This window comes from Chanos chanos, chromosome 14 (genome assembly GCF_902362185.1).
Source record: "Chanos chanos chromosome 14, fChaCha1.1, whole genome shotgun sequence".
Classification (NCBI taxonomy): Eukaryota; Metazoa; Chordata; class Actinopteri; order Gonorynchiformes; family Chanidae; genus Chanos; species Chanos chanos.
Window position 1 is genome coordinate 18,433,402 of NC_044508.1, and position 15,896 is coordinate 18,449,297.

A 15,896-nucleotide genomic window follows, 5' to 3' on the forward strand; every position below is an offset into this window, starting at 1 on the left:
TACACGCATGACAAAATGTACCTGGATCTGTGTCTCAGTTCTACAAATACGACATACGAATAAATAAATTAAAAGACACACAGACAGACCATAATTGTGCTTCACTGTCATGATTGTTCCAGCCATGTTGATATGGCTTAAGTGATCATGGGGGCCCACATGGTTTTTCCTTCAGTATAAAAAGTCTTTAATCAGATTCTATGGTGTGGTGGAGCTAAGCCTCGGCCATGACCACAAATGGAAACAGGCTACAGTAACGACGAAATGACTGAAACAGTTCAGGACTGCAGAAAACAACTGACTCCGACTTCAAAAAGAATATTTTAGCAGCCTGCAGCAGACCAGTAGTAGTGATGAATGAATCCTATTCACAGACCTTAATCATGCTAGTTAGTTGCAACTCTTGTTTGGTGCTAAGAATAGTACTGTGTTTGTCTAGAAATGGTACAAAAGCAGGCAGACTGTTTTCTTGGCGGTAACAACATTAATTGAGGCTAGCTGAACTGAGGTAAAAGCAAAGGAACATCTTGTCTCATTCTAGTTTGATTGTGAAAAATGGCACTTTGTGATCCTAACAGGACTCAGCCTTACCTTGTCCTTACCAACCTCATTACATCCCACAGATAAATCCACAAAACGTGTGTGTGCCCACTTGTGCCTTGTAACATACTGTAAAACTGTCTTCTGGTTTGCATCGCAGGGTGTTATGAATGTATTAAGACTGCACTTTGTAAAAACTTGCATTTGTACTGTTGTCATGGTTCCCTCTTCCAGAATCAGGCAACGTGATCTCAGAAATTCACCAGTATATACATTTTTAATTAAAAACACACATGTGAAATCCAAAAAAGAGATCTTAAATAAATCAGTACAAAATGGAGGGGCACCTCGAAACAAAGGATTCTGACTGAGAAATTGGTCGTTTAGAAACTCAGCGGATCTCCAGAAACAGCCTTAAATAGTATCTTCCAGATATCTCATATTTAGTTACCAGCACCTAGTTTAAAAATGAATGCAGTTCATGCAAATCTATGCAAGTACAATCTATAACTGTCACTTAAACTAGCACTTACCAACCAGTCATGAGCAAGCAGACGAGCTGTGATGTCACACCATAAGCTATCCTGATTGGCTGCGTTGCTACATTGCGAAGGTCCCGAGTGCGAACTGGTACTTCGCAGGCGACTGTACAGAGCGTTATGCCACCGAAATAGAAACAAAGCGAGCAATTTTCAGCTGCAGAGCGACTTCACACCGTGTGTTCGTAGTCACGCGCAACCTGCGAGAACACCGCAACCGAAAGCAACGTTCTCTTTCTGCTTTTAGCGGCGCTCAGTCTATTACTCAGTCACATCACATTACGTTTGGAAAAGGTGTTTGGTGTTACTGTAACCATTTAGGCAAAAAAAAAAACCACTGTTAAGACCTACTAATAAGCCCAATACTTCAATAAGTAGTGGACTATGCCAATGCAATTTGAATTTAATTAAACTGCCTGGTTAAGCAGCCCACCTGCCATTAGCCATGTAAGAGTAAAGGGCTATTTTTGTTTTCACACGTGTGCAATAAATATGGCAGTTGCTATGTTTCCTCTGCTCTGTCGCAGGCTCTATAAAACACTCCTGACTTACGCTTGCCATTAAACTTTAACAGGAGCAATCAGAAATAAATATTTGAATGGATATTTATATATGTTGGACTGACGGGCCCTGCGGCACACGTGTCTAGATCCGCAAAATGGATTCAGAGGCATCTCCTCTCCGCATTTTTAAGCAAGTTTTCAAACGCCGTCCTAAATGCCCTATACACCTCATTGGGCATGTCCCTGAAACAGGTTGAAGGTGACCTGTAAATTCAGCAGATCTCAGCACTAACCTAGGCTTCAGTAAAACTGCACTAACAGTCCCTCCTTTCTTGTATCTCCATTACAAAAAAAACCTCAATAAAAAAAAATGTCCATTTCCACATCCCTGCTGCTTCATCATCATACGTCTTCCTGTCATAACATTTTGTCCAAATCACTTTTTTCAATCATGTGAAACAGAAGAGTAAACCAAATCTGTACTATGTCAAAGCACCTCATTTCATTCGCTTCATTTCCTGTCAAGTCACACCTCCCCCACCCCCCATTGTTTCTGAAGAAGAGGCCTAGAGGAATTAGGGCACACACGTCTTAGGCATGTACAAAACATTGAGATTTCAACTTTGTGTTCATAATTCTAGAATTTGAGGAGTTGAAAAAGTTCCACTAAAACCGATGGTATACAGATATTCTTGCGATATTATTTTCAGTCCCCTTGATTATGTTACCTCCAGTCTCACACAACTTGCTAAACATGCCAAGACATTCCTCACAGTTGCAACCCTGTGAAAACGTTTCTCATTCACACCCAGTAACTGGAATGACAAGGTAGAATTTCATGACCCTGAGTAGGTTTTACAGCCAAGCAAAGCAGCAGCCAAATAATGAAGAAACAAAATATCAACAAACAGACAGAAACAATGTGTAAGACGGGGCAAGAAACGTTATCATAGACACCGTTAATACCGCACATACGCATTACGTGTGTACTTTAACATACAAGAAACGTTATCATAGACATCGTTAATACCGCACATACGCATTACATGTGTGTACTTTAGCATACAAGAAACGTTATCATAGACATCGTTAATACCGCAGACACGCATTACATGTGTGTACTTTAACATACAAGAAACGTTATCATAGACACCGTTAATACCGCAGATACGCATTACGTGTGTACTTTAACATAGAAGAAACGTTATCATAGACACCGTTAATACCGCACATACGCATTACGTGTGTACTTCAACATACAAGAAACGTCATCATAGAAACCGTTAATACCGCAGATACGCATTACATGTGTACTTTAATATACCGCAGCACTGCTACAAAAAACAGCATCTCGAAAATTTTAAAAATCTAAATATTTCAGCAGAAATAAATAGGCCTAATAAATTTCTGTCTCAAGCCACATCGCGCGCAAAAAAATATTTCACTTATAAAACATTTCTAAAAAAAAAAAAAAAAAAACTAAAACAAAACAGGATTTGTAATTATTCACCAACTGCTTTCAAGTTCAAAAGATGGACTGACAGTCATATGAAAAACAAAAACAAAATGGAAAAAAAAAATGTCAACTCCACAAATAAACAAAACTGCCATTGTTTTCAGGCATCAGCAGCGAGGGAACTGATAAGGAATGGCTGCCTCGCTGTAAGACAAACAGTAGCGTAAATGCCACCACAAAATAATTAATGAACGAAAGACATCATTTCAGACAGAGGTGTGGCAGGCTCCTGCCTGAGCAGGAAACAGGTCTCAACTTTTCAGATAATCACTGAGAGAGCACTGAACATCAGATAGAAATACACCATCACTAACCAACAAAACAAGACTGAATAATTTATGTCTGTGTTTTTTTATTTGTTTTTGTTTTTTGTTTTTTTTGGGGGGCGGGGTTGCATTTTTCTTTTCCTTGCCTTTTTTTGCTCTTTCCAGGGCTGTTCAAAGACCTTCAGAAGGCAGGGATAGCCTCCAGGCCCCGGTTTTCCCCTCTCTGCTCCAGCAATGATATGGGCCAATGTGTGCTTCAAGTCCAAAAACCAGTCCAAAGAGTTAGGGCTAAATACACAACACAACTTCAGCGAGAGACAACCCCACAGCACTGTGAGTGACTGACAGCCCCTAGTTACAGCTCTGACAACAGGAACCAAGCTCAACCTTAGCCTACAGTTACAACTGAACTTCCATATAATTTTTAAAAGTCCGAGATTAAAGACACTACAGTCCTTTTACCTACTTACCTACCAGCCCCCCCCCACCCCCCCACCCCCCAACACACACACACACACACACACACACACACACACACACACAAGCTCCCTATTCATTTTAGAAACCCTTCTTTGTTGTAACTCAGAGCTTGGAGTGTCTCTTTCCTATAAATGGAATTGCACCAGGCAGAAAGGCAAATCTGCACATTGAACTTGACCCCCCCCAGGGGTCACATGCGACAACACTACAAGTCTGTGTGAGCGCTGTTTAGTGGGGGAGGGGGAACTGTTGCCATTTTTTTTTCCTAGCCTGTCAGGGGAAGTGGAAAGCCAAACGGACATTTAACGAGGGTCAGCAGTTGCTCCATGTTAACCCTCGCCTTTCTTTTCCCAAAACAGTGCAGAACAAGAGGTGTCCGGGGCTTATTTTGTCACCCACACCAAACTTACTTCTCTCTACTAGAGCTCTGCCTCACACACTTATATGTTTCACCTTCATGTCCCCTATATAGCCACCTGAAAGACTTCTACGCATTTAAAACAGTTAGGCTAAACCTTTGACTGGGCTAATTAAGCTATTTAAAAATAACTGGCTGAGGCCTATGTCTATATTAAAAAATCGCAACAGTGTAAATACAAAATGATCACAATGCACAGGAGCTCCAAAATTCATATGAGGAAATCTAAAGAGACCACACAAGCGCAATTCTGTCGACAAAACTGGTGAGATTTTCTAGCAGGCAAGGACAACAACAACAACAACAACATCATCCCCACTTCAAAAGGAATGGAACCCTTCAAACGCCTGCTGAAAAATCTTGCTGGGCAGAATACAAGATAAAACCAATCCTTCCACTGGGATGAGAAGGTGTAAATACGTCAGCCGTTTTATATTTCCTCCAGTCATGGCAACAGGCGGTTTGAACAGGACACGCTGTTAAACCCCCTGACACACCTGAGCTTCATCAACTCTTATCTTACTTCACTAAAACTCTCAAAACAAACCCTTCATTCATATTTCCCACACCTGTCCACCACCCACAAATTCTTCTGAAACACATGGGCCAGTTCTATCATTACATGCTGTCCTTTGCCACAAACTCTTCACGTCTTCACATCTAAACCGCCAACAAAATAAACTAAACCACCATTCCACAAACAGGAACAAAACAAACAAAAAAAAAAAAGCATGTCTCATATCCTGACAGAAGAATCTGAGGCGTTTCAAGCTCTCCTGCAGAACAGCCAATAGACTATGGGCCTGGAAAAAAACAACACACTTGGAACCCACCAATGTAGGCTGTTATTGAGGCATTCCTTTGAGGGAAGTAACTTTCTCCAATACTAATAAGCTATATAAAAATTCCTGTCTCAGCCCCCACCCCCCCACCCCTCATCGGTGGTATCTTGCTCAGACTCTGGCCTCCTACCAGAGGCCTGGGAGTTCAAGGGTGAGGTGCAGTATTTTTGCTGTTCCTTGGATTGCCGTTCCTCTGGAGCGAGATCGATATTGTCATACCTGAGCTTTGTTGATACTGCTTTTCCAGCTTAGAGGTCATGGCCCTAAGCACTCCAACCACCAATGGGACTACCTTGGTTTCCACCTTCCATATTCGCTCTAGTTCCTGCTTCAAGCACTGCTATTATTTCTCCAGCTTCTCTCTCTCTCTCTCATATATATATATATATATATATATATATCCCACAATGGACTATCGCTCTGTGATAAACTTGCCGAGCCAACAGGCTTAAATACTACACGATATAAACAGGCGATTCTTTTCATACAATAAATAAATACGTAAAATAAACATTTCATCACTGACTTTTAAAATAGGTCAAGTCTCTTTGTCTTACTGGAACACAGAGACGTGCCGGTAAAACCAGTTTCTGAAGACAGTCCTGCCTCTGAGCAAAGTACTTACTGTTGAGGTGGAAAAAACGAGATTGCAGACTACTACCATCATCGGCACTAGTACTACTGTTATAACACAAAGATACACACGCTGATTGTCAAAACTGGACTCTCAGCCAAACTATTTCAGCCTTTGATGCAAAAGAACAATGACACCCCAGTATAATCACCAGTCTCCGTTACTGGCCACAGGCTTCAATACATTGACATCTTTCCAACGGCACATGGAAGAAGTAGGCACTGGTCAAACAACCCGATTCCAGATTTTTCCTCCTTACACGCAAGGATCCAGAAAAGGGGTGTTATCTATACCCTGGAATTTTTTTCCCTGTATATTAGGCTACGTTTGTTTCACTGTATGCAGTAAATCCAGTCCTCGCGGCTATTCAAACGCATGCCAGATAGGGCTGCCATTTGTTCTGTATAATACTGGAATTGTCCCATTGTTTGGGAAAAGCTCCATATCTGGCAGAATGGGTCACCAACTCAATACTGACACCCTACACTACAGTTCCTCTGATCATTTCACGAACAGAGACTGAATTTTGTTTTTCTTTTTCTTTTTTCACCTGTGAAACAGGTGTGTGCACACTCCAGCCAATCAAAACCCACGCCGTTTGGTCGAGATGAAATCGTCAGCGCTGCTGACCTCCGGGCCCACGTTTGAGGAACACTGTCCTACACTTCACATTATGGATTGAGGTTTCTTTAGGCATGATGATAGGAAAATAGGATAGAAAGTTTGACTTCCTGGAAGATCTGTAGGAGAGGAAGTGGGGGGGGGGGGGAGAGACGGAATTTGCCTGGCACCATGTGAGTGGAAAAACGACAAAACACTAAAAGTAGCACAACTAGAGGATGAAAGATTAATATTCCCACAAGGAAAAAAAAAAAAACCTTCAAATAGCGCATACGCTAAAAATGAACTACCAAGATTAGGCTTGAATTCCCGCTTTGTCAGGTAGCCCCTAACAACCAGCTGTCAATCTCGAGCGACGGCCCAAAAATCAGACTAATTCATTTTGAAAATGCACAGGTCCCGTTGCCTAATTAACTAAAATGTTCTTCTAAGCAACATGTTCTCCCCAAGGCACTAATCTAAAACCATGGGAACAGAAGAGAGATGGACACAGGCTCTTTTGCAGTGTTCAGACACCTTCTCCACAGCACAGCTTGTCGTTATTTTAGCTTAAACTCAGCTACAGATGGACATGGTTTTTTGGCCTCGGTCCACTGGTGATGATCTGTTGTTGATCTGTCTCTTGAGAGTCCATGCTGCTAGTGAAAGATCGGTGAACTGTGTTGTCCTCAGACATCATGGAGCATCAGAGAGCAACCCAGCGCGACCAACATTGCAGCCAACGTGTTTCATGTGACCCGAATCACAGTGATTTGATTTACCAGGAAATGAGTCACCACAGGTATAGTGCTAAATCTATCTTTCTTACACAAATTTAGTAACTTCTCTCTCCTGTAGGCCACCCAGTTCTTTCTGTTTTATGGTTTGCTTCCGATCGCTGAATTTTAATGGATTACCACACCCATGAAAATAGGCACTGACATATCATGGATGGTTATCTGCAGACTGACTGAAGCGACACCATTAGCACGCCTATATAAAGCAATAATGAAACAGAATTATGTAAACCCGCTTTCATCCGTGACCTCAGGAGCAAACAGGCCTGATTCAGGACACACCAGATCTGACAAGCAGTACAACACTACAAACAGCCATATAGTATCCTTATCACTCACGCAAAAAAATCTAAAGTCCACATACATACACACACACACACACACACACACACACACACACACACGCACAACACAAGATCCTTTCTTAGAATGTGCAGATCAAAAAGCAGAGTTTTCTTTTCATGACAAACGAAGGAAATTTTACACACGTCTACATTTTCCACTTCAGTACTTTTCTATCCGTTCACCCGTGAGAAAAAAAAAAAGAGAAAAAGATTGTTAACGCGTTTTCATCCCCCCCCCCCCCCCACCCCCACCCCCACATCTTGCATCAATCCAGTCAAACACCGGTTACATAACTGTGCCTCTCCTGCTAACTGTATGAGGGAGGGAGAGAGAGAGAGAGAGAGAGAGAGAGAGAGAGAGGGAGAGAGAGAGAGGGACAGAGACAGAGAGAGAGAGAGAGAGAGAGAGAGAGAGGGGGACAGAGACAGAGACAGAGAGAGAGAGAGAGAGAGAGAGAAGGAGCAAGAGAGACATGCTTCAGTCAACGCACAGCCAGGAAATTAAGAAGCTTCACATAAACATCTTATAAAACTCCAATAAGATCATGTTACCCGTGTTAACCATTTCGTGTCTGTATTTTAGACAATCCATGTGTGAATTCTGAAGCCTACATTTGCAGAAAAAAAAAAAATTAGTAATATTATTATAATCACAAAAACAACAACAACAAAAAAAAACAGGCCTAAAGAAGACTCGGTCTTGAAACATATTTTTTTAAACGTGTGACAGGAGATCAGTGTGAAAACTGGAGTAGGGTACTTATCTGTGTGAGTTTTACAGTGGAGAAATCTGATTCTCTTTGCATACTGCAGGGATTAGTCTAATGGCTGACTTGGTTTACCCTCCCCCACACAAATCCAAAAGCATGTCACCAAAACACCCAACAAAATGACAGAACAAAAAAAAAAAAAAAAACAATTGTTATGTTTTGCTGGTCAAAACCACCGCCACACACCAAAACTACATTTCGCCCCTATTAAATGAAGTCACTATATTTTTATGGGAGTGCTTGTCAGGCAGAAATGGCCAGTGTGAATAGAAAGAAACAACTCCATCGTATAAAGCTGTGAAATTTAAAAATGTGTTGTTTTTTTTTTTGTTTTGTTTTTTTTTACCTCAAAAATGTAAGAAAATGCTAAGTGTGTCTGTTCTCTCATAGACCTACCCACAATCCATATGGCTGTGTGTCAGTAAGGAGAGAGCGTCTTCTTGGCTTTGACTGTGGGGCTGACTTCCCCTCCCCCATACACGAGTTTCACAGCCACGCTGCTGTCATGTGCGTATGCACTGTTTTTCATGTAAATTTGTGGTATTTTAGTGCGCATTAACTTCATATTACTTCTCAGTTAATGCAAATGAACACCACTGATGACAGTTTCATAAAGATGTCTGGAAATTCACAACACAATGTACAGAAAACTACAGAAGGGCATTTCTCCCTTCACTAATCTAACATCCCATGCCAAAGTTAGTACAGCCACTGTACCCGATAAACATTATGATAATATGACACCAATCAACAAAACGAGATTAACCCATCAATGACAAGTAATTAAACAGTGGAATGCAGGATATTCACAAAATTATACAGGCCTACATTGGTTATATTCAAGATATAAACACATGCTGTGTCTTTTAAATCACACAGATGTGAAAACATTTTTTGTTCAGCTATCTAACTTGTGTGAAACAAGAAAGATGTACATTTAGATATACAGAGGAAAGCAAACACACAGGCAGACACACAAACACACAATGTACGCACACACATAGGCACGCGAGCGCGCACTCTCTCTCTCACACACACACACGCACGCACACACACACACACACACACACAGAGTGGCTGCCCATCCCCCACCCCACCATATTATCGAAGAAAATGTCCTTGTCAAATAATACATCGTTATATATTATTATAAACATATCTATGTAATTAAAACACATATTTCCATTGTCTAAAATAATAATTCAACGCGTAGAAAACACTTACTTGAAAATCCGGATTACACAAGGGGTGCCTTCTCTGCTGTGCTGCTTGTGTGGAGTTTCCTTCTCCTGGGGTATTTTTTAAAATAGAGCCGCAACAAAGCGTTATAAGACGACTTTGAGACGGCGATTTGCGAGTTAAAATCCCAAATAACCGTCCTGTGCAGATTACATCGGTGTAAATATTAATAAAACCTGTTTAAAATTAGATTTAAGAGCGATTGAGGAACATTGTGGGGCTGTTTGCTAGTGGAGAAAGAGCCAAACGGTTCAGGACCAGCCAACGGCTTCAGACACTCAAACACTGAAGAGGTGACTTTCCAGGCAAAAATGGGGAAGGCCTGGGCGGTTGTCTCTGCAGCTTTGTTGAAACTGAAGGAGGAACGCAGACGTCGAGATGCTTGTTGGTTCCATTTTGAAAGCGATTGTATCTACAAGGAAAGCGCCATTCTACCCTCCACATATGATCAGTTCGAAATATTACAGCACACAGACAATTACAGAACCAATGGCCGTGTGGCGTTAAAACAGTTTGAAGGGCAATGTCTATATATGACATACCTGTGAACATGTTTTTTTTTTTTTACTCAAGTGTGCTGTTCATGACAGCTTTGTGACGTACTATATCAACTTAAAACATATTGCATTCTGTCTCATATGGTTAAACATTGGCTGAATGGTACTTCTTTGTTTAACATGACTGTCAAAGTAGTATTGCTAGCACGTGGCTGTAGTTTTATTCTAATCAGGAATGTCAACACACAAATGACTTTGCTTACACTGAATAAAAATGAAAATCCTAAAATAATTTACAACTGACTTTTACTAATGATTCACGCAGTAAAGTAAGCAGTGTCTAGGGTGGGGGATGGGCAATGAAAACAGCACCTCTGCACACACACTCTGCCATCTTTCTCAGAGTTGCACAGGTCCAGTCTGTAATGCATTATATTACACCCACACACACACATATATATATATATGTGTGTGTGTGTATATATATATGTGTGTGTAATTATGTTACATATTATGTTATATATATATGTGTGTGTGTGTATTTATATATATATATATATATATATATATATATACCAAGTCAAACATACAAACATACCTTCCATAAACCAAGTCAAACATACGCCCCAAAAGTACACTCTGTTCAAAGTGAATAATCCTCAGACAGAAAAAAAGTAAAACAGTTCAACATAAATTCATTTGCAGTTTGGACAATGAGGCATTTTCATCTGTTGGAAACTATGAGGTTGCTGTGGTTACACAATGAACAACTCATCATCAAAAAAAAAACCTTCTCTTTCTTGCATTATGAGTGAGTCATTCAGTTCTATGTTTCCCTGTAGGCTTATAGGTACAGTACAAGTCATGAACTGTTAATGTTTCTAAACAATTCACAAGCTTTTGATTCCCCCTGGCCCAAAGGCCAATATTTACTCTATTAGTTTATTAAATATGTGGATTTTTTGGCAATCAGGTAAACATTCTCACAATCTGGTGATGCGCAGCAGAAAACGAAGGACTTGAGTCCAGATGCAAACAGTACATTTTATGTGCCTATTTAAACCTTCCTCCTAAATGTAAGCTAGAACACAGAGGATCAGCTCTGTTTAAGCTTTCTTTTATATTGTCCGAAGTGTTGTTATAGCGGAATAAATCCCTCAGATCAGTTTTCCTTGTCTTGAGATTTCAGTGAGTGAAATGACACACAAAAGCAGCATCCATAATCCAGGACAGGCATGCCTAGGGAGCCATCTGGCATTCCCACACCAGGGACACTGATAAATATGACAACACTCCGGAGGAAAAAAAGGAGAGGGAGGCAGGATGAGAAGCAATTGTTTGCAGCACTACAACAAAAGCCATTCAACTGTGAGGTTAGAGAAACAAAACCAAAGCAGTGAAGTAGTGCGTTTGTGGCATACTTTAAGGGATCGGATCAGCACTGCCAATACAGCCACCCAGCTATTGGCTCACCCTGACACTCAGTGTTTATCCAAAAACCATCGCTTCGGTTTAATATGAACACTGTCAGGAATATAGAGGTACAGTGCGCAACTTCAGAACATTTTGTCATAATGTACTTTCCAAAGAGTTATGTTAAATTATTTAGGTTGTGCATTCAAAACAAATCTTGTGTGTGTTTATGTGTGTGTGTGTGTGTGTTATATTTAGTCCTCTATATACTGTATGGGAGATCTCTATGGGCATTTCTGTGACTCTGAAGAAGGCTCTGAAGGGGATGGCCTTTGCAGTTATACCTTGACAATGCCAGCAACTGATTACGTGTCCTTCCCTCCCCCCTCTGTCATGAGCACATCGCCTCCCTCAGCAAGGGTTATCACAGACAATCAATTCTGCAAGAGAGCTCTGACTTAGCATTCAAAATGTGCACTGCATCACTGTCTGTGTGCGAGAGCTCCAGCTCACTGTGGAGAGAGAACAACAACAGCAAAAAAAAAAAAAAAAAAGGAGCTTTTCTAGAAAAACACGATTCTGTAAAATATTCGACAAGCAAGATGACTGATGCGATTTTACGTAGCCAAGACAGTAAATAAAGGAAAATGATCGTATGGAGATTTGAATCTGAACCATCTAGTTTCTCCATACATAAACAATTACGCATGGTGGTCTTCTGTGGACAGTTCTGTTTTCTGACGAGAGGCAAGAAAAAAAAACGGGAAAACGGAGGGAGGGTGGTTTGAAAATGTCAGAGTATCCAAATATGTCAGAGTTATCGCATTTTTCAAAGTGCTGTTGTCGTTGTCTCTTGGGTTTTGTGTTAGCCTTGGGAGAAAACCCAAATAAAATCACACAAAAGTCACACAATCTCATACACAGCAGTAAAGCCTACAAATGAATAAAAAAATCAAATCAAATCAAAAACAGAAAAAAACACAGTGGTGAACTTGTCATTGAATTAGGTAGCGACGAAGCAGCTAGCAACGAAGCAAAACTAGCTACTTCAAGCTAGCAGCATCCACCTAACATCCACTTTAATGTACCTGATTTCAGTACATCATTACTCAATGTGTAAAAAGTCTTTCATCTTAATGCGTCTGATTTATATACTATTGATGACAAGTCGCTGAAAGGTTTAATGGCATTGCTTAAGTGTTTTGTAACCTGTGATAAAATTAACATGTGTTAACTTGTTTTTGTGTGTGTGTATGCGCACGTCACCAAAAATACTACAAAGAGCTGCTCCTTTATAGAAACACAAGTAACAAATTGCCACAGTATTATTTATATTAAATAACATTAAGTTTATTGTATACACTGCCACAACATGTCTGTGTAACACAATGTATATGTTTTGTGCTAGTGTTTTCATCAACTGAATTACACCACCAGACTTGTTTTATATACATACATTTCAATGTTCATTTTTATATATTACTTATATACATACATACATACACACACACACACATATATGTGTGTGTGTGTATAAATGACTAGTAATTGTTTAATATACAGAGCCCAACGGAATAACAATTTCAGACAGATTCAGAGTTCAATGTCAAATCAACACATGTTAATACAAAACTGTTAGCTATCATAAATACACACACCTCACTAATATGTCTTTCTTTAGCCATGTACAGCTCTTGCAGGAGCAAAGTAATGCCGCTGTCGGTGACACAGGAGGGAAATGAGTAAGGTTTGATAGATGGAGTGTCGCTCTCTGAGCGCCATCAGTGGAGCTATGCGTGGTGGGGGTTGGGCAGCGCGCGAGCCTCTGGAGCATTTCTGCTGTTATTCGCGCTGTCTGACTCAAGGCTGTGGTTTTGGCAGACACTGAAAGGCATTTCCTGTAGAAAAACGTTACGTAATACACAATTTTTAAAACACCCATTTTCCTGCCTTCTCTTTTTCTACCGTGGTCCCATTCCTACTCTGTGGAGCTAATGGACATTCCAGTTTTTCCCTCCTTGCATCTTTCACCCGCGTGCGGGTGTAAGTTTAAATCTTGCTCGGCGTTACCTTCAAATATAGCGTGATAATGTCTCGTATTTTACTGTAACGCCAACTGCTGCATTCTAACAGAGTGTTGGTCGGAAAACAGAGTGATTATTGTAAAATACTGAGAAGCTGCGCAGCCACTGAGAGAGCTTAATCTGAGGATATGAGACACCGCAGGATCCCACCCATCCCCCACACAGACACACACGCTTGTAAACTCATTTTTGCCTGGCTGGGCACTGCCTGCAATAGATAGATTCCACCCCACCCCCTATCCTTTGCTCAGTCATTCAGACTTGGAAAGTCAATAACAAGCTGACATCATCATAGGTTTGTATTTTACACTGCTGCTTCTTCTCTACCTACAATCGCCTAAAAGAGGAGCACAATAGTTTAAGACACTGACATTAATTAAGAAGAAAATCAGGGGTTAGAAGCTATTACTTGCCAGCCACAGAGGCGTACACACGCGTGCACATACACACACACACACACACACACACACACACATACAGAGTTCTAGATTCTCTGACAGTCAGCGTGAAGTATTTGGTGAGTCTCCTCTGTCTTTTGACGTTCTCTAATGGTACATGCAAATCATCTCCACAGGCTCAGTGCCCTGAGTAAAGATAAATAAATGAATTTCTCAAACAAATAAAGATGATAAGATGATCCTTAAGAAACTGGATATTTATACATGCAATATGAATTTAAAAATAAGATGAACTTTCCATGTGTATGTCATGGAATAGTGAAACCCTTCAGCTTTGAAAACACTGACATGGTGTTGTTTTGTTTTTGTTTTGGTTTTTCAAACACACTATTAAGGGTGTTAATTTGTTTGTTCTCCATCATAAATCCAAATAAACAAACAAGATGTAAGACAGTCCACAAGAGCAGGAAATCATCAATGACATGAGAGTGTGTTCACGTCAATATCGCCTGTGCAGCTGTAAACAAAATATTACTCAATCTCTCTTTGATTGCTCATTAATTAACACTACTTTTGTTTCAGTCAATAAATAATCTCTGCTCCTTGTGTTAAAGAGGTTTCCTGTGAAATGCAATTTTCTAATAATGTAAGTTATATTTATAATACATAAATATATAATGTAAGTTATATTTATAATACATAAATATATAATTTAAGTTTCTCTCACATTATGATTTCATCACTTCTGGCCTAAATTTGTACAATATAATGTGTGTGTGTGTGTGTGCGCGCACATGTGCGTGTGTGTGTGTGTGTGTGCGTGTCTGTGTGTGTGTGGGTGTCTGTGTGTGTGCATGTGTCTGTGTGTGTGCGTGTGCGTGTGTGTGTGTGTTGTGTGAGTGTGCGTGTGTATTCGCGTGCATGTAGCTGAGATAAACAAGTTGAGGTGTTTGTGGCCCTTTCTCCCTGGTCTCAAACAGCACCTGTACTGCATACAATTTACATGAACAGAAGGTTTCATGTGAGGCCTGAACCACAGCCCATCTATTGCAATCACTTAGAAGACAGCAGAAATTATGGTCCATGCATGTTTTTTTCTATTGAAACTGTTCTTTGTAATAAGAAAAATGAATCTTGAGTCAGATATGATATTTTGAAGGAGAAGCGCCCACATGCATAAATCTATACTGTCAGGGTTAAAACTGACATGAATACAAATATTATACAATACAGATGCCAAAAATATACTGAACTATTACACAGGCAAAGAGAAAATTACTCACTGTGCACACACTGATGGCATTCTGTGTAATTGTATTGTGGCAAATAAATAAATAAATAAATAGACAAATAAATAAGTAACAGGTCATGTATATGGCTTTGGTTGTATACAGCTGCAGTGCATAGAATGCCAAATGTAGTCAAATGTCCGTCTGGTTTTTTTGAGGTCTCTCGTTAGTCATGACTAGCTTTTCAAAGCACAACAAAGTAATCAGTGGACAAGGTGATTAATGACTCTCTTGGTGCCTTGACAAAATATAACAAAAAACAAACAAACGAAAAATTCAGGCTCTGTTGTGTCAACTGAGATTAAATGACTTTATTCTTTGAGAGTTTCGTCTTCTCTTTGCCAGACTTTGCTCTTCAAATTCTCGACCAGATTCTTTTAAACAAGGGGAAGCAGGCTAGACAGACGGTTTCTCAATAGGGAAGTTTCTGAGTTCTAGAACACACTGCTGATCGTGGACAAGAGGGATCTAGACTGATGGTGTTCCAGTAGAAGCCAGAGATACTCTAGAGCTCAGCAAACTTAAAAAAAAACTCCGAGAAACTTTCTCCGGATCAATCCCGGGGCCTAGCTGCCGAACCCTTCCCAGAGCAGCGAGACGCCCCTGTCCCAGGAATGCGATTTACCACGGCTTACTTCTCCCGGCCCAAGGTAGACACACACAAAGTCAACAGAATTCCAACCAATAAGACACAGCAGGGGCTCCACATTCCATTCCCTGTGATTGT

At 40.4% G+C, this 15,896-nt stretch overlaps 1 protein-coding gene across 2 annotated transcripts in view; it reads right to left on the bottom strand.

Annotated features, from left to right (window-relative positions):
• The window catches only part of tbl1xr1a (TBL1X/Y related 1a), a 41,778-nt gene extending 32,066 nt beyond the window's left edge, over window positions 1–9,712 (bottom strand). For both annotated transcript variants that reach the window (XR_004025936.1, XM_030791197.1), the window contains exon 1: window positions 9,474–9,712. The gene's annotated coding sequence lies outside the window, so the exon portion shown is untranslated. The remainder of the gene's footprint in view (window positions 1–9,473) is intronic.
• Between the last annotated feature and the right edge of the window lie 6,184 nt (window positions 9,713–15,896).